The sequence below is a fragment of the Engystomops pustulosus genome, chromosome 3, assembly GCF_040894005.1.
Source record: "Engystomops pustulosus chromosome 3, aEngPut4.maternal, whole genome shotgun sequence".
Taxonomy (NCBI): domain Eukaryota; kingdom Metazoa; phylum Chordata; class Amphibia; order Anura; family Leptodactylidae; genus Engystomops; species Engystomops pustulosus.
In genome coordinates, this window is record NC_092413.1 from 205801178 (window position 1) to 205820514 (window position 19337).

The 19337-nt window shown below is 41.5% G+C and overlaps 1 protein-coding gene across 4 annotated transcripts in view; it reads right to left on the bottom strand.

Moving 5' to 3' along the window:
- The window catches only part of KLHL29 (kelch like family member 29), a 613218-nt gene that overhangs the window by 490576 nt on the left and 103305 nt on the right, over positions 1 to 19337 (bottom strand). The window lies entirely within an intron of this gene.

Genomic DNA, 19337 nt, shown 5'->3' on the forward strand with positions numbered 1-19337 from the left:
TCAGCTCCCTGCAACGACAGAAAACTGGTGGAGGAGGCATTATGAATATCCCACGTTGATTGGTTGGCTGGCCCTGCCCAAATTGGAAAATCGATCAAACTTGATCAACTTACTACTTTAACTAGGGATGAGCAGTCAGTTTGGGGGTTTGGCTATAACTTGAAAAAGGTTGATTATGGGTAACTGACCCCTAACACCCAGCACCGGTTGTGGATGTTAACCCTTTAACAAGGCTATTAAAAGGTTAAAGCCTGCCATTAATGCCAGCACCGATCGCGGGTGTGAGATCTAACAGCAAAACCTGAACTTCTGGCTGGAGTCCATATTCGGGTTTCGGAATGGTTTGGGTCCACTCATCCATAATTGTAACCAATATTAACCAAAGAAAAGCAGCCAAAGTTAGGGAAAAAAATAAATTACAACACCCCCTTGTAATCACACAATGTTCACACTACAGTATCATGGCAGTAATATACTATATAACACTGTATATCTACAACTATATCTAATGGTGTTGAAAAAGAGAAAGTTAAAAAAACAATCAAAGCCAAATGCCAATTATGCCATTATAGAGAAAAATTCCTTCACGATCCCAAATTTCTTTTGCTGACCAAGGTCTTTGTCATAGATCTCATTCCAGAAAATGCGTTTACTAAGGGATTCCATTGACTTTTATTGAAGTCTACAGAGCTAGCCTTGCTTTGCATGGTTCTCTTGCCTCAGGCAGCACCGCCTGCAGCGAGGTGGGAGGCAGCATCAGGATGCAGTCAACTGATAAAAAGCAGGAACTGACACCTAATATCGGCATTACTACTCTATGGGGCAATGGTGGGTGCTGTTCTACAGCTCTCCTAAGGCAGCAGAGTAGGGGTACACCAGGTACAAGGCTAGTTAAGCTTCTTGCCTCAGGCAGCACCACCTGCAGCAAGGTGGGGGGCGGCATCAAGGACGCAATCAACTGATCAAAAGCAGGAACTGACACGCAATATTGGCATTACTACGCCATTGGGTGATGGAGGGTGCTGTTCTATAGCTATCCTCAGGCAGCAAAGTAGGAGTAGACCAGGCACTAGGCTAGTTGAGCCTCTTGCCTCAGGAAACACCACCAGCAGCAAGGTGGTGGCAGCATCAGGGGCGCAGTCAACTGCTATAAAGCAGGACCTGACACCGGCATGGAGAACCCACCTACAAAAAAATAACTTGTTATAGCACTACGACTATGGGCGATGGAGGGGGGTGTTCTATAGCTCGCCACAGGCAGCAGAGTTTAGGTTCACCCCTGGACCGGCTCACAAAATACCAAATTCGGAAAGAAAGAAATGCGGTCCTCAAGACTCTTTAAAAAAAAAAAAAGCCTTACAAAAACATCCAAGAAAAAAACACCCCAAGCAACTTATTTATCTGCTGTATTTATCTGGTGCAGAGACCTGTCCTAATCTCTAATGAAGCAAATTCCTAAAGTGTGAAATTATTGTGGGATTAGGCAGATTTGCTGCGAGTAGAAACATGTTTTATTAAGCCGAGTAGGAGGGACGCAGTCATCTGAGCCGAGCGCGGAGGGAGCTAAAAATTATTGTGCGAAATAAGACATAAAATACAGAAATGAAAAAATCTAATAATGGGAAATAATTATACTTTCCCCATACAATAATGATCTGTTCGGTTGCTTCTTGTCTGTTCTGGTTTACATAATGAGGCTCTATAGAACTAAATGAAGCGTGAAATAAAATTCCGTGACTAGTTAGAAGTTAAAGAGAAACTTTAATTATGATATAGACTTCTCTACTAATAGAGTGTATGGACAGAGGGAGCCAGGCCCGACATTAAGAATGTAAGTCACCCTAAATATTATTTTGTCTCTTTCTCTCCATAACATTGAATGGAAGGTATTTAGTATGGGTTGATAATTATTGTATTTGAAACCTGGATAGTTTCGGACATAAGTCCAGTGGGCGTAAATTTTGTCAAGATGGTTGTGAATGACTGACTAGAATTGCCCACTGGAAGTCTTAGACAAAAATTACTAGAAAATGACTAAACCCGTAAAGCAGGAGGAGCTAAGCGGATTGTACATAGTGTCCTATCTGCAGGCAGCATGTTATAGAGCAGGAGGAGATGAGCAGATTGTACATAGTGTCCTATCTGCAGGCAGCATGTTATAGAGCAGGAGGAGCTGAGCAGATTGTACATAGTGTCCTATCTGCTGGCAGCATGCTATAGAGCAGGAGACACTGAGCAGATTGTACATAGTGTCCTATCTGCAGGCAGCATGTTATAGAGCAGGAGGAGCTGAGCAGATTGTACATAGTGTCCTATCTGCAGGCAGCATGTTATAGAGCAGGAGGAGATGAGCAGATTGTACATAGTGTCCTATCTGCAGGCAGCATGCTATAGAGCAGGAGGAGCTGAGCAGATTGTACATAGTGTCCTACCTGCAGGCAGCATGTTATAGAGCAGGAGGAGCTCAGCAGATTGTATATAGTGTCCTTTCTGCAGGCAGCATGTTATAGAGCAGGAGGAGCTGAGCAGATTGTATATAGAGTTCTATCTGCAGGCAGAATGTTATAGAGCAGGAGGAGCTGAGCCGATTGTACATAGTGTCCTATCTGCAGGTAGAATGTTGTAGAGCAGGGGGAGCTTAGCAGATTGTACAAAGTGTCCTATCTGCAGGCAGCATGTTATAGAGCAGGGGGAGCAGGGGGGACTGTAAGATTGTACATAGTGTCCTATAGAGTAAAAGTAGATGAGTAGATTGTACATAGTGTCCTGCCTGCAGGCACCAAGTTATAGACCAGTATAATGTTATCAAAAAAAGAATTAGTGTAAATTGCGACTCAATTTATCTTGTGTGAATGTGTATATGGAGAAAACTGTAGATCACTAAGTAGCACCGCCCATTGGACTACTGCCCAGAGCAGCAGTTTTAGGGTGATGTCACACATGGCGTTTTTGGTTCGTTTTTAAGCAAGCATATGCATCCGTTTTTGACCGTTTACCATGCGTTTGGCTATTAAGATAATTGGGAAAAAACGGACAAAACTGGTCAAAAACGGATGTGTTTTTAAATGGACTGAAAATGGATACTTAAAAACTGACCAAAAACACCATGTGTGGCATCACCCTAAGGAAATTCCAAGTTCTACTGATTCTATTCCCCAAAAAACTATATATGAATCTGCTCAGCCTTCTCCGCTCCATACATTGTCCACAGAAAGCAATGTGACAGGTTCACTGTAAACACATAACAAGGCAAGAGAAAATCCCGGGAACGTTCCGAACAATTGCTCTATCAATAATACAACCTGATGTGTTTGCCGCTGTACGTCCAATTAATTACACCTTATGATTAAACAATAATTGCAAACACAAATTCCGGGCTTTGTCCGCAGTATTTTAATTGTGAAGGTGACACAAATAGGTTACAGCGCGACTAATATTTTATTGATCCTAATTTACTCTTCAAAGCTTGCATTATAACGTCTGTGTGCTCGATGTCCACGCAGCTCCATTAGAGGAAGCACAAAACACATAAAACACTGTATATAATTGCTACACGCTCTTTGCGAATGTTAACATTCTCGTTCTGATTCCGAATTCCGGAATTCTGATTCCGGAAAAAAAATCGGCATGTCGGCAAATCAAACGCGATAGATTCAGCTAGGATTTGGAGGAAGATATGTCATAGACGTGACATATCAAAATATTGTACCCGATAGAACCCCCATGGCCAATGATCAGGACACCTTCTAATTGTAAGTCAGTAACAAAGCTGTGAACTTTGGAATTTACTTAAAGGGCTGTGTTAAGGTTATAATGTATCCCCTATCCAATAAACATGGGATGAATTTGGGGGTTGTTGATAGCCAAGACCCCCAAAGATCTGCAGGCCTGTGTACTACGAGGACCTTGATGTGCTCCAAACCTGTGGTTATACAAGTTAACAAAAAGAAAAATGCTCAATAAAAATGTATCTAATTCAAAAAGACTGCCATGGGCCCCAGGCTGGATGAATATTATAACCCTTATGTATCTGGGATTCACTTCCCAATACTAGAATCATCATATTATTGGGGAATGGAGGATGTGTCCCTTCTGCCTTCTTTCAATATGTGCTTTCAGGACCTTTGGAGGACCCTCAAAGGTCCTGAAATGCCTCTTGTGTACATGTGTATAGAGAGCAGGAACAGATATATGAGCATTTTATAGGTGAAGGTTCTTCTCAGTATAAAATTTTGTGGGTGGTTTGGGTGGCCATAGGCCCTCTCAGAAAGCTTGGGCCCCGGGCTACCGCCCAAACCGCCTCTATTATAATCCAGTACTGCCAAGAATAGATACTGCTACTACATTGAATGAGGACAATTATATAAATTGTCGTTACCTCTGCGGGTTTGGTTTCTGACTAGCTGTTGGTAATGAGGTACATCTTTAAGCACTAAGACAAGGCGAAATGACTCGTCCCTCTCACTCTTTTTGGTCTCCTGTGGTTCTTATCTCTCCCTGTTAACCTGCATTTTAACAATGTGAAGCTTCCGATGGTGAGTGCCAACTTTTTTCTATCCTACATTTTCACTAATTAGACTGCATCTTAGGCTACTTACAGCACCACCTTCACTATCCCTGCTTTACTCTCTACTAAGTTGTGTTTCAATCGCGCACCTAAAAAATAGTCTCAGCCTAAGGACTGTTAATAGTGCCCCTTAATTTTTCTCAACTTTTTTTGCAACATATTTAATTATGTAGCACTTTTTTTTCCCCCTGGGACCATCTTCTGTCCTGAGCACCTCAAATGTGTGCATCAGTCTGAGAATTGACTGAGTAGCCCCTGAGGATCCACAGCAATAGCAGCTGTAACAATAGCCAAAGGATGGAGCCAACTTTGTCCACCAGATTATCCCCACCCAAACCTACACAGAGTGGTGAGCTGTGACTCGGCAGACTTGGCAGAGTGATGGCTTCTATTCTACTAGACCAATTTTCTTTTTGTCTACCACTTCCCAGCGCCAAAAAATGAAAAAGACACATATTAATTGCGTCCGAGTTTCCACAAAATCCTGCCTCTTTTCGGAGCAGAGTCGGCGGAGGCGGAAAATCACATATTTTCTGGCACCTGCCACTAATAAATGCGTCGGAAAGGAGAACAGACAGTGGGAGCACCACAAAAAAGGTGTAAACCCCATCGTTAATGTCCCCCAATGTCTATGCAAGTGTTGGAAATTTCCGAGAGTTCTCACAGTATTGAATGGAGCGGCAGGACACATGTTTGACCTGTATCTAAATTTAGTGAGAAAAAGACCCCTGTTTTCGTGCTCTGTGGTGGTCCTACTGCTGCGGATAGGGAATAGCAAGAAAACAGTTCTCGTAAATGGCATTGGACCATTCTCCTGATCAGTGGGAGTTCCAGCCGCCTGGCCCTAACCATTGTGGATACGGAGAAACAATAAAACATTTTGTACAACAATTTTAAGGAAATCTACCACCAGGATGAAAGATTGTAAACCAAGCACATTGATATACTGGTGTGTGCCCCCTCTGGCAGGATCCGGTGTTCTTCTAGCTTCTTCTGGCCTGTTTTTTTTTTTTTTTTTAAAGCTATAATAATTAAGCAAATGAGTCACAGGGGCTTCGTTTAATATATACGTGTGTATATATATATATATATATATATATATATATATATATATACATCTGCAGCTGCACAAGTTTCTTTTCTAAGCCTGTACTAAAATTCGACCAAATTACTTCACAAAATTTTGCTCCAAAAGTTTGGCCAATTCTAAAAATTTTGAAACATTTGGTTCATGCAATTATTTCAAACCTAATAGGAAGGTTGTACCAAAAATGCAACAACCAAAATAGGCCAAAAACTCCAAAAACTGCTGCTTGTCTGGGGAATAGCGACCACCGCAGGGGAAATGAGTATTTTTGGTCATAATGCCCCTTTATGACCTCCATATGTTATAATCGGGTATATACGCAAGGGTTAAAGTAATACAACAACCCCTTAAAACTAGAAGGGAACCGATATAGAAAACGTCACAAGTGGAGAGAACACAGAAGGTTCCGCCATATAATCACTCCCATACGATGAGGAGCACATAGGCAGTGGCCTTGTATGAAGCTGTTAACTTCTCGAGTGAATCGCACACGGAGAGGAGGACTCATGACCTTGTCTTTATGTTCCATTAAAAGCAAAATTACATGAGAGGCAAAGTGATAAAACTTGATGAAAGAGCCCCAATAGGATATGTGCCCTGACTGCTGAACAGCTACTTAAAGGGATACGTATACTAAGGTCCTGTAAGAAATGCATAGCTTCCAGCGTGACCCCAGCAGCTGAAATCCCCTGGAGACCTCACCGACCCTCTTATAAATCACTGTTATGCATCTTCCCTGGAGAGTTTTTGCATTAATACCTTTGTGTTTGTTGTTAGTAGCAACAGGACTGTGAAAACCTTTTAACAAAAAAAATATTGTATCCTCATCAAGCGCACTAAGAATATTATTTATTATTATTATTATTATTATGTCCTCACACTGCTGTTCCCTTAGCTCACTGTATTAAACTTCTCCACGGCCCCTTCTCTCTTCTCTAAGTAGTAGTTAACCATGTATGACCATGCAGACCGTGTTACATAGTGTTCGTGGGGAGTCGTGTAATCACACCTGTGTGTATTGTTAGTATCAGCAGGACTGTGAATATGCATTTGTATTCCAGGATTGTAGCTTCTCCATGTTCACTGGAGTCCTCACACTGCTGTGCTGTTAGCTCACTGTATTAGGCGACATTCACATGTTCTATCTTTTCCCGGTACGGTGCCACATGTACCACTGCTCGGCGCCTTTAGCCGTCTATCCGGCCGCAACCCATATGGGCAGTGTGAAAGGGGCCTTAAACTGTTTCAAAGTCCCTTCCCGCTGCCTTGAGTAACAGCTGAAATATTCAACTAAAAGTCTGCTACAGCTTTTACTCAGAGCATGGAGAAGGACCTTTGAAGTAGCTCAATACAGAGAACTGAGAGCACAGCAGTGTGAGGACCAATGCAGTTTTGCACAGTCATCTCTGGTTACAGATCTCCTATATAAACGTGTCTTATATAAATGTTATAATGATAATAATCTTTATTTATAAAGCGCCATCAAAATCCTTAGCGCTTTACTAATCTTATGAATATAGTGTGAACAGTGTCACACTCCGAAGTATGTCTCATATACTCTGACACTGTATATAAGTCTCCCATAGACGGCAATGGGTGCATGGTATCTAACTTGGCATATGAACAGTGTTTCGATTTCAGGTGATGTATACACATTGATTTGCATCAGAGCTGTATACACAAAACGGTAAAATACTTTAATATTCAGGCTATTTGCAAAATTGCTTCATCTTCTTTCAGAAGAGCGATAAAGTATAGTTTTATAAGTCCCCATCCGTCACTATTCCGGTGGCCAGGCGGCGGCCATCGCGTCTTTGTCTCCTCATCATTTTTTGCACTTGAAGAGAGTAATGTCGGAGCGCGGTGCGAGGGCGGTCAGCGAGGCGTGAAACCGCCACCGCCATTTAACACAAATAAAATAAGTTACATTGGATCTCACCTTGAGGCTGACCTTTTGGCTAATGAAAACATATGCATGTCTGTAAATTACGCACGCCCTCGCCCGCTACGCTCAATACACACCTGCTGAGAATTTCAATCGCGGAGACTAAGAGACGGTCTCACCGTTACCAGGCGTCGGGAGGAAGAAGATTTCTCTAAAGCGTAAAAATCTAAGCCTTCTGTCGACTTTTTGTTTATGTATAATGAACAAAGGGTTAAAGGGGTTGGTCACTTTACCTCATGTTTTTTGTAATGTGTGCATCAGGGGAGCAGGATATGAGGTAGTTTACCAATATACATCTAGTAATAGTACTGCTTCGCTTTCTTGATATGTAAAGTGAAGCCTCCTGTCTTTTACCTCATCAGCCAGAGATTCCTGTACATAAAATGGCCGCAGATGGAGAGTCATGTGATCTCTGACTGACCATGAGCAACACCCTGTCAGGACCTTTGTTATATTCATGAATATTATCATAAGGTCCTGTGTGATTGTTCATGGACAGACTGAGATCACATGACCCTCCATCTGCGGCCATTTTATGGACAGGAATCTCTGGCTGATGAGGTAAAAGACCGGAGGCTTCACTTTACATATCAGGAAAGTGGAGCAGAACTATTACTAGGTGTATATTGGTAAATTACCTCATATCCTACACCCGCCACTTACACACACATTACAAAAATCATGAGGTAAAGTGGCCAACCCCTTTAACTGTGAATGAGTCAATCAATAGATACTCATACTGAAATATAGAGATGAATCTGAGAGGAATCAGATCAGGTGTGTTTGGTATTACACATTAGCCTTAATACCAGCTTTAATACCACATATAACCTGTGGACAGGTACGGCGCCATTTCTGAACGCTCTTAGTCATTTTTTATTAATCCTGGAAACTCCTTTGAAGGAAATCTGCCACCAGTTTTGTCCATGCAATGCTGCTGACAGTGTTAGCCCCCAAGAGATGTGTAATCATACCTGTAACCATATGCAATTAGCGGCAGAAGGATTGTGAAAAATTGATTTAGATTCCAGGATTGTAGCATCACCAAGTGCATTGGGGGGTGTGAGCTCACACTGCTGTGCTCTAAGCTCTGTGTAGTGAGCTGCGCCACAGTCCCTTTTCTGTGATTTGAGTAAGAACTTAAGCAGGTTTCTACTTGAGTACGACAGATGTAACTTAGAGAAATGGAGAGGGAATGTGGCACAGAACACAGCAGTGTGAGTACATTCCCCTCAAGGCAAATGCATTTCCCACAGTCCTGCTGCTACTAACCACACACATACAAAGGCTTAGTTACTCAGAGCTCCAGTGACAATACCTAATACTGTTTGCAGCTTTGTATGGCCACACCTGCTGACAGGTTCCCTTTAAAGGATCTAAGATTTGCAGATGGGATTTGACATGGGCCGATTGTCATACAGAAGTTGGAAGTGATTTGACAATATCTTATTAATATCTTATTAACTTCTGAATTAGCTTTTCTATTCCCAAGTCTACATTTTGACCCATATAAATGGTGGACGCAAAGTTCCTCCACCAACAGTAATCCTAAAAACTGTGCCAAGAGTGTCACTTTATAGTGCCCGTAGATAGGGTACACACCATAAATGTTGTCAATAGTGCGCCCCCTACAATTAAGAAAGGATAAGTGCAGGCTTGTGTAAAATCCAGGGCTTTACCTGCCTCCTCTTGGCATTAAATTCTCATACTTTTCCACATCCAAGTATATTGTATCCCTTTAATATAGCAATCCACTCCCCAATCAATCAGATCTGAACAAGGACTTGGATCTGTAATGAACGAAGGACCCGATGGCCTTCACAATCCTCCACTACGGGAATAGTTTCTGCATCAATATTAGGGTCAAAATACTAGAAATCCCATTAAACTCTTAATAAAACTCTTTTATAAAATATATGAAAGAAAAATCAATGGAAACTCAATTCCTGACACACAGTGAAACTTTCTCCTGGCCTTTCTCTCTTCATACTCCCTCTAGAAAACTTTCTGGACTACAACGTTGCGAGAACAGCACAGACGAGGAATGCGGTGGGCGGGTGATGGAAATATGGATGGGGATGTATTTTCTGCTACTGACACGGTTGCTTCTTACTGTTTGGTTAAGCTTGTCATAACAACACCTTCCACCGAGAAGTTCTTGGTAGACAGAAGGTCCATCACATCCTGGATGAAGGTTCTTACAAGTAACCTCTATGACGTCTCTCCAGATCTTCGATACGTCTCAAAGGAGTCTTTCTACTGAGGGATGTTTAGAGGAGATGATTCATTGCATTTTCCATAGGATGTTAAGGGTGAAGGAACAAAATTCTAACAATGTAGAACTCTATATCTAATGTACACACGAGCAACGGGGAAGGGCCAACTATTCTTAACGGGAAGTCTACTCACTCCAAGATCACCCCACATGCAAAAGCAGCATTGTGTAGAGCACTTTATAAGATTTACAGAAATATTTATCATGTTTCACATCGATTTGTCATTTAAGAGAAAATTCATCTCTTACTTTTATGCAAATGAACTTCTCAGTGCACAATTCACTCCTTCCAGCTCCATACACAGTTCTATCACCAGTTACAGCCGAAAACCGAATCAATAGGGGTTTTGGTGTCTTTACTCTATTGATTGATGTTGATAACCTATCGTAAAGGGATGAAAAGGAGGCAGAGCCATGGCTGTTGCTACAAACCATAAGGACACAGAGCAAACTGCGTCCTCTGTGTCTACATGATGCCAAACAGCTGAGGATAGACCATCAATAGTTATGTTTGGTCAACCCCTTAAAGGAGACCATACACACTGAAGAGCTCAAATGGCTTCAAAGTTTGTATGTTCTCTCCGTGTTTGCGTGGGTTTCCTCCGGTTTCCTCCCTCACTCCAAAACATACTGGTAGGTTGATTAGTTTGTGAGCTCTATGGGGGACAGGGTCCGATTTGGACAGCTCTGGGTGGCGCTGCGTAATCTGTACTATATAAATAAATGAATTATTATTTATTATTATTATTCTCTTTTGGCTGAAAGTAAACTGGCAAGTGGGTGTCAATAATTATCTCATGTCCCTGCATAGTGATATTGCACTGCGTACCAGCACTTTCAGACTACCAGGGGCAATTGGTAACACCCACTCTGCTAACTAGTCATAGAGTTCGTGGAGACTGGCCAACTAGTCATAGAGTTCTTGGAGATTGGCCAACTAGTCATAGATTTCTTGGAGATTGCCCAACTAGTCATAGAGTTCTTGGAGATTGGCCAACTAGTCATAGAGTTCTTGGAGATTGGCCAACTAGTCATAGAGTTCTTGGAGATTGGCCAACTAGACATAAAGTTCTTGGAGAAATAACTAGTGAACAGTGGATCACTGAGATAAGATGCTCCACAATTGTTATTCTAAGTAAAACTTTTCTCTAAGACAAGGGTTTTCAGAAGTGGGATGAGGTCCTCTTTAAATACTCTTCTACATAAACCATGCTATAAAATAAATTATTGACATCAACTGTGTATTTTTAAATGTGCTTTAAGACCTTCCGAGCAACGCCTATGGCAGAAGCTTCAGGATTTCACCTCCCTCTTCTCATTGTTGAGACGTTAGTGCCAAGACAACTGGGAAACTCATCACTTACTGTATTCTGACATGACCCGACACTGAACTGAACATGAGAACCATAAATCCAAGAAATAACCGTAACCCCTGCAATAAAGGAGTGTCTGGCCATTGGACTGGTCTGCCGAGGATCCTTCAGAAGAGAAGGACTCCTTGTACTTTCTATAAATCTAAAAATATTTCAGAGTAAATTCTCTAGATTCTCCATATGTGTGGACATAATGCCAAAGAGAAGGTCAGTGTACAGAAGATCTCACCTGGCTTCCAACCATGACCAGGTGGAGACATAGATAGACAACCAGGTCCAGGTAAATAAAGCAAGTCTCTAGGTCTTCACCTTGTGTGTAACAAGAGACCACCTGGGGTGGTGCTTCACTAGAGGAGAAGTTCCTGAGGTCCTCCTTTCATCTACACATATGTCCTTCCTTACCTTCCCTCTTGGGTAGATAAACACATGTTTGCACGATTATGAATTTTTTAATTTCAATATTTTTTTATTTAAACAGTTGGCAAAGAAAAAAAAGCAATAATCCAATGGGAAGTTCCAGGACGGTGTCAGCGCCAGTAACTCGATTTGGAGAAAGTTCTTATCTTTGTATAATTTGATTTTATTAAGCTTGCTAAGACGCGTTTCGAGCCCAGACCGGGCTCTTCATCAGTTAAAACAAAGCATGACATACAATAGACTTGCGGTTTTTTATAGAGGTTTTTGGCGCGAGCAGATGCGTCTGCATCGCGTTAAAGTGACGTCATAGAGACAATAAAAACATATAGTAAAAGGGGATTCATTCATAAAAAAACCAGTTGATATAAAAAAACATATTTTTCTGAAAGATTATTAATAACAAGTTGGACTAACTGCTAAGAATAGTTTGTTAAAAGACCAATGGGTTTAGCAAAATATAAATTATATGATCGACTTCGTAAAAATTGGCCATTTATTAGTGTTATGGAGAAAATAAATAATTAGTAAAATAGTGTCACTGACCTGTTGTGAATGTGGTGATATGGAATGGTATTGCAAGCCGGAGTGGGTTTGGGATGAATTACATGGGTCCGTGTGTTAAAGTGTATGGGAACTACGGAAGCCTCCGCGGCTTCCGTAGTTCCCATACACTTTAACACACGGACCCATGTAATTCATCCCAAACCCACTCCGGCTTGCAATACCATTCCATATCACCACATTCACAACAGGTCAGTGACACTATTTTACTAATTATTTATTTTCTCCATAACACTAATAAATGGCCAATTTTTACGAAGTCGATCATATAATTTATATTTTGCTAAACCCATTGGTCTTTTAACAAACTATTCTTAGCAGTTAGTCCAACTTGTTATTAATAATCTTTCAGAAAAATATGTTTTTTTATATCAACTGGTTTTTTTATGAATGAATCCCCTTTTACTATATGTTTTTATTGTCTCTATGACGTCACTTTAACGCGATGCAGACGCATCTGCTCGCGCCAAAAACCTCTATAAAAAACCGCAAGTCTATTGTATGTCATGCTTTGTTTTAACTGATGAAGAGCCCGGTCTGGGCTCGAAACGCGTCTTAGCAAGCTTAATAAAATCAAATTATACAAAGATAAGAACTTTCTCCAAATCGAGTTACTGGCGCTGACACCGTCCTGGAACTTCCCATTGGACTATTGCACTCTTCTCATGAGACAATCTGTCTGCATGATAGCCAGGAAAGCTGCCGAATACCACTCTGGAGGAAACCCAAAAGCGACTCTCTCGTGTTGTACCGGTTGTACAACCACAATAGGTGAGTACCTCTCCACTTAAAGAATCATCTCACCAATTTCTAAAAATTCAGACTCACACATGTGGCGCCTGTATCGTGTCTCCTGTTTCTCTCTCTGAACCAAAGAAAAAAAAGGGCATGAAGGCACGATAATCCTCAAATCCCCGCGCAGGGGGACTGGCAATAATAAAAGAGTATAAAGGTGCCGAGGTCTCCAGAAGTCTAGAACAGGTCTGTGACCACCAAGGTGAGGGATTATCAACTTTTTGAGATAACAGTAATGGGGACATTACTCATGTTCTGGTGGGTAACACCAAACATTACTCATCTTCTAGTTGTCAGTAAAACAAGAGATTACACGTGTTCTAGTTGTCAGTACAACATGGCATTACTCATGTTCTTGTTGTAACACAAGGCATTATCTTTTTTATTTTTGTCAGTAGTAAATGGCATAACCCATCTCCTAGATGTTAGGAACAAGGTTCTTCTTTACAGTAACAAGATCAATTACTCATGTTCTAGCTGTCAGTAACAAGGGGTATTACTGTAACAAGAAGTAATACTAATGTCCCTGTTGTTAGTAACAAGGGGAAGTACACATGTTCTTGTTTTAAGTAACAAGGAGTAATAGCAATGTTCTAGCAATGTCAGTAACAATGGGCATTATGTGTGTGGTATTTCAAGTTGCAAATATTTTATATTAGTATTGTTTTGTTGTGATTTGAGGACAATAAATTGATTGATTATTATAAAGTCATGTTGCAGTTGTCGATAACAAGAGACGTACACATGTTCTAGTTTTAAGTAACAAGGAGTGATACTAATGTTCTAGTTGTCAGGAACAAGGGGCATCAACCCTGTTCTGATTGTCAGTAACAATGGGGGTTATATATGTTTCTGTTGTCAGTAACAAGGAGCAATACTTTTGTTCTAGTCTTCAGTAACAAGGGGAACTACCCTTGTTCTTGTTGTCAGTAACAGGGGCATTAACCATGCACTAGTTGTCAGTAACAGGGGCATTACCAATGTTCTGATTGTCAGTAACAGGGGCATTACCCATGTGCTAGTTGTCAGTAACAGGAGAATTACCCATGTGCTAGTTGTCAGTAACAGGGGCAATACCTGTGTTCTAGATGTCAGTAACAGGAGAATTGCTCAAGTTCTAGAAGGGGCATTACTCATGTTCTGGTTGTCAGTAACAGTGGCATTACCCATGTGCTAGTTGTTAGTAACAGGGGTATTACTCATGTTCTAGAAGGGGCATTACCAATGTTGTAGCTGTCAGTAACAGAGGCATTACCCATGTGCTAGTTGTCAGTAACAGGAGCATTACCCATGTGCTAGTTGCCAGTAACAGGGGCATAACCCATGTTCTAGTTGTCAGTAACAGGGGCATTACCCATGTTCTAGTTGTCAGTAACAGGGGCAATACCTGTGTTCTAGATGTCAGTACCAGGTGCATTACCCATGTTCTAGCTGTCAGTAACAGGTGCATTACCCATGTTCTAGTTGTCAGTAACAGGTGCATTACCCATGTTCTAGTTGTCAGTAACAGGGGCATTACCCATGTTCTAGCTGTCAGTACCAGGTGCATTACCCATGTTCTAGCTGTCAGTAACAGGTGCATTACCCATGTTCTAGTTGTCAGTAACAGGGGCATTACCCATGTTCTAGTTGTCAGTAACAGGTGCATTACCCATGTTCTAGCTGTCAGTAACAGGTGCATTACCCGTGTTCTAGTTGTCAGTAACAGGGGCAATACCCATGTACTAGTTGTCAGTAACAGAGGCATTACCCATGTTCTAGTTGTCAGTAACAGGGACATTACCCATATTGCAGACATCAGTAACAGGGGCATTACCCATGTTGTAGACGTCAGTAACAGGGGTATTACTCATATTCCAGACGTCAGTAACAAAGGGCATTACCCTAGTTTAGTCTTTGTTTCCTCCCTCACCGTATGGTTAATTGGATCCCCCAGTCCGTTAGGAAGTCTATAATAATGCTTGTTAGCGACATTCCTTGTCCTTTGTGTCGCCCCCCACTCCTCCGCAGAGGACAAGCTTCCCACCGCTTCTGTATAAACACAGACCAAACAGTTGCCTTTTGTCTGATGCTTTTGCAGGATAAAGCTTTGTGTCAGGTCAAATTCTTTACAGAGCAGAAAAAGAATAAAAACCTTGCACAGCCAAGGCCGCAAAGTGTCTTTCTAGAGCTGGTGTGGCTACGAGGTCTCATCAAGCCACCCCCTCTGTGCCAGTGTAGCTGCCAGCTCTCGTCAGACTGAATACATTTCGACAAGTCTCTCAACTCTCATAGGGTAAGTGCATGTACAGTTCAGTGGATCACAGGAGATGATGGAAACCTACAGGACTATTCATCTACAAGAAATATTGGTTATTCTATACTAGTGATCTCCAAACTGGAGTATTTTTAGGATGCTGGAAATTGTGTGGCTGCTTATAACTCAGTTCCATAAAGCTAGAGCTGTAATCGGTGACTACTACTGAACTATAATGCCTTCAAGAAGTCTGAGGTGGTCCAAGACACGCCTCTATCTCATCATTGGTTGAAGCTACTGTTCTTCCCCTCCCCCTTGTAGCTCTGCCTCCTCTGATTGGATGAAATTTATAAACAAAAGCCTATCACAAGCTGAGCATGAAGTCCATAGAAGGAGAGGCGAATTAGGAGTGAGTTTGAGGCTGGCCTCACACATAAGAATATCAAGTCTCGGACAGCAGAAGATTATAATATGGGTGGTTTGGGTGGCAGCCCAAGTTTTATACTACCCTATAGATATAATAAAGAGACCATATAATCCTCTTTCCTGTCTATTAGCTCTCAACAGACATGTAAACACGAGACCTTCTAAGACCTTTGAAGGTTCCCAAAAGGTTCTTCAAAAGCAGAACTGAAAGTAGACAGACGGAACCCCATTTCTCTCCCGATTAGCTTGTGGGGGGTCCCACAATTTTCATATAATGGAGGGCCCATGGAAGTCATGACCCACCCTAGGTCTCAGAACTCTACGTTGGTCTTATTTCCCATACCGAACACTCAAGAGAACCAAACTCATAGAATCATGGTCATCCATAATGTTGTAAGAACCTACCTCCTCATGGGACGACGGTCCTATACTTGGGGCGATGGTCCTGTACTGCAATTATATTTTGAGTATGAAACAGTAGTCCAGTAGTAAGGTAGCTACTCATAACATAACTGATCACTAGTTTAGTCAGACAGTGTCAAGTACAGATACTTTGGGTGGCATATGGTCAACACTTCATTGACTAACTACAGTTGTTTGAAGCCATCCATAGTTGCACTAGTCCACCAGAGTGAACCCATGGGGCCCACAAGCGTGGGCCCCATGGGTTCAGCTGAAGACAACGAAGTTTTGAGGCTACAAGAGTTTATTCCAAGATATTTATGGATGGAGGACCCAAGACACATTGAAGCCAACTCACTTAGGGGAAGTCCAGAGTGACCATTTGGGACAGTTTTGGACAACCAATTCTAAAATATCAAAGTAATACCTTTATACCACATTAGATCCAGGAAGCTACTTTTGATATCCTTCGACAAGACTTCACGTTACATGTTCAGCTCTCCTACACCTCTATTACTCACAAGCCTAAACAAACTGCCCCGAGATGTTTACAGATAAGAATAGAAACAAGGAAGGAGTAGGCATAAGTCTTGATGTTAAAGTTTTCACTCCATGAGCGACTTGACCTTTCGACAGCCAAGTCTTGGGTAACCAGAGATGGATATTGCCTTTTCCTGACCTGGAAGGCGTCCAGCATGGAGAACATCCCTTATGGGGCTTTGTAAAGTACACATTTACATAAGGCTGGAGATTTCTTTTCATATCCTATAAAGTGAACAATATGAAACCTAGAAGCGCCTGAGCTCTCGTTACAGTGTGTGAGTCGCGGTCGGAGCCTCGCGGAGTCACTACATCAACAACTTCTGCTGATAGAGAGCGGTAGTTAAGTGTTACGTGCTCCACCACAGCGACTCCGGAATCCAATAGCTCAATAATCTGGTCAATGCAATATCTCAAAACCGTTCCTCGAGTGTTTGACTCTAAAAGCACAATTGACTTTTCAACACATGCAGCTGATCGAATGTATCAAATAACACTTATCGCAATCAAGAATGTCATATGGGGAGGAAATCCATATGGATACTCCATGAGGAAGCTGTCACGCTGTCTGTACAAGCTCTATATACATATTCCATCATTTACAGGCACGGAACAAAGGAAAACAAGACATGGGAAGCAATGATGAATGGTCACAGATATTACTGCTGTTATGGGGATAGCAATTATGGGGGGCAGCACTTGAAAGGTATATTATACTTATACTGTGACATAACTGTTTATAACCCCTGTGCTGTGACATCACTGTGTAAAGTATCCCTGTACTGTGACATCACTGTGTTTATTATCCGTGTACTGTGACATCACTGTGTGTATTATCTCTGTACTGTGACATCACTGTGTGTATTATCCCTGTACTGTTACATCACTGTGTGTATTATCCCTGTACTGTGACATCACTGTGTGTATTATCCCTGTACTGTGACATCACTGTGTGTATTATCCCTGTACTGTGACATCACTGTTTGTATTATCCCTGTACTGTGACATCACTGTGTGTTTTATCTCTGTACTGTGACATCATTGTGTATTATCCCTGTACTGTGACATCATTGTGTATTATCTCTGTACTGTGACATCAATGTGTGTATTATCCCCTGTACTGCGACATCACTGTGTGTATTATCCCTGTACTGTGACATCAATGTGTTTATTATCCCTGTACTGTGATATCGCTGTGTGTATTATCCCTGTACTGTGACATCACTGTGTGTATTATCCCTGTACTGTGACATCACTGTGCATATTATCCCTGTACTGTGATATCACTGTGTGTATTATCTCTGTACTGTGACATCGCTGTGTGTATTATCCCTGTACTGTGACATCACTGTGTGTATTACCCCTGTACTGTGACATCACCGTGTATATTATCCCTGTACTGTGACATCACTGTTTGTATTATCCCTGTACTGTGACATCACTGTGTGTATTATCCTGTACTGTGACATCACTGTGTGTATTATCTCTGTACTGTGACATCACTGTGTGTATTATCTCTGTGCTGTGACATCACTGTGTGTATTATATCTGTACTGTGACATCACTGTGTATATTATCCCTGTACTGTGACATCACTGTGTGTATTATCCTGTACTGTGACATCACTGTGTGTATTATCTCTGTACTGTGACATCACTGTGTGTATTATCCCTGTACTGTGACATCACTGTGTGTATTATCTCTGTACCGTGACATCACTGTGTATTATCCCTGTACTGTGACATCACTGTGTGTATTATCCCTGTACTGTGACATCACTGTGTGTATTATCTCTGTACTGTGACATAACTGTGTGTGTATTATCCTGTACTGTGACATCACTGTGTGTATTATCCCTGTACTGTGACATCACTGTGTATATTATCCCTGTACTGTGACATCACTGTTTGTATTATCCCTGTACTGTGACATCACTGTGTGTATTATCCTGTACTGTGACATCACTGTGTGTATTATCTCTGTACTGTGACATCACTGTGTGTATTATCTCTGTGCTGTGACATCACTGTGTGTATTATATCTGTACTGTGACATCACTGTGTATATTATCCCTGTACTGTGACATCACTGTGTGTATTATCCTGTACTGTGACATCACTGTGTGTATTATCTCTGTACTGTGACATCACTGTGTGTATTATCCCTGTACTGTGACATCACTGTGTGTATTATCTCTGTACCGTGACATCACTGTGTATTATCCCTGTACTGTGACATCACTGTGTGTATTATCCCTGTACTGTGACATCACTGTGTGTATTATCTCTGTACTGTGACATAACTGTGTGTGTATTATCCTGTACTGTGACATCACTGTGTGTATTATCCCTGTACTGTGACATCACTGTGTATATTATCCCTGTACTGTGACATCACTGTTTGTATTATCCCTGTACTGTGACATCACTGTGTGTATTATCCTGTACTGTGACATCACTGTGTGTATTATCTCTGTACTGTGACATCACTGTGTGTATTATCTCTGTGCTGTGACATCACTGTGTGTATTATATCTGTACTGTGACATCACTGTGTATATTATCCCTGTACTGTGACATCACTGTGTGTATTATCCTGTACTGTGACATCACTGTGTGTATTATCTCTGTACTGTGACATCACTGTGTGTATTATCCCTGTACTGTGACATCACTGTGTGTATTATCTCTGTACCGTGACATCACTTTGTATT